The sequence below is a fragment of the Penaeus monodon genome, chromosome 22 (assembly GCF_015228065.2).
Source record: "Penaeus monodon isolate SGIC_2016 chromosome 22, NSTDA_Pmon_1, whole genome shotgun sequence".
Lineage (NCBI taxonomy): Eukaryota > Metazoa > Arthropoda > Malacostraca > Decapoda > Penaeidae > Penaeus > Penaeus monodon.
The window spans coordinates 1,078,638-1,079,093 of NC_051407.1; the positions used below are offsets into that span (position 1 = coordinate 1,078,638).

Genomic DNA, 456 nt, shown 5'->3' on the forward strand with positions numbered 1-456 from the left:
CTGGATACTGTAAAGATTTTCATTTTGCATTTTTTTCTGTTTTACAGTGCCATTGGTATTAGGAATAGATACTTGCAAAACTGGAGTAATATCTTTGAAGTGCTTTGCTATGATACCATACTCTTTGTTAGTAATAGTTATTGATTAGTAGTTCACAGGTCATTGGTAACTCATTTTTTAAATTTTCCTACATTAGCTGTGAATTTTTTCCTTGTTTCTTTGATCTTTGCTACTTACCTTTGTCCTAAGTCTATTTCTATTCTTACTGGGTATTTTCAAGTTTAGTTTGTTAATTATCACTAATAAAAGTTGTATGACAACTGCAATAACAGTATCTCTAAACTTAAAACTTGTTTCTCAAATTAACTGTACTTTTTTTGTTTTTCTTGGGTCAAGGTATTCTACCTAGTTGTTATGCATTTAATCATTGTTAAGTCTGTTCTTTTGAAGTTTGCT

General features: G+C 29.4%; 1 protein-coding gene across 1 annotated transcript in view; it reads left to right on the plus strand.

Moving 5' to 3' along the window:
- LOC119586805 (electron transfer flavoprotein regulatory factor 1-like) overlaps window positions 1-456 on the plus strand; it is a gene marked incomplete in the record, with an annotated part of 4,376 nt that overhangs the window by 429 nt on the left and 3,491 nt on the right.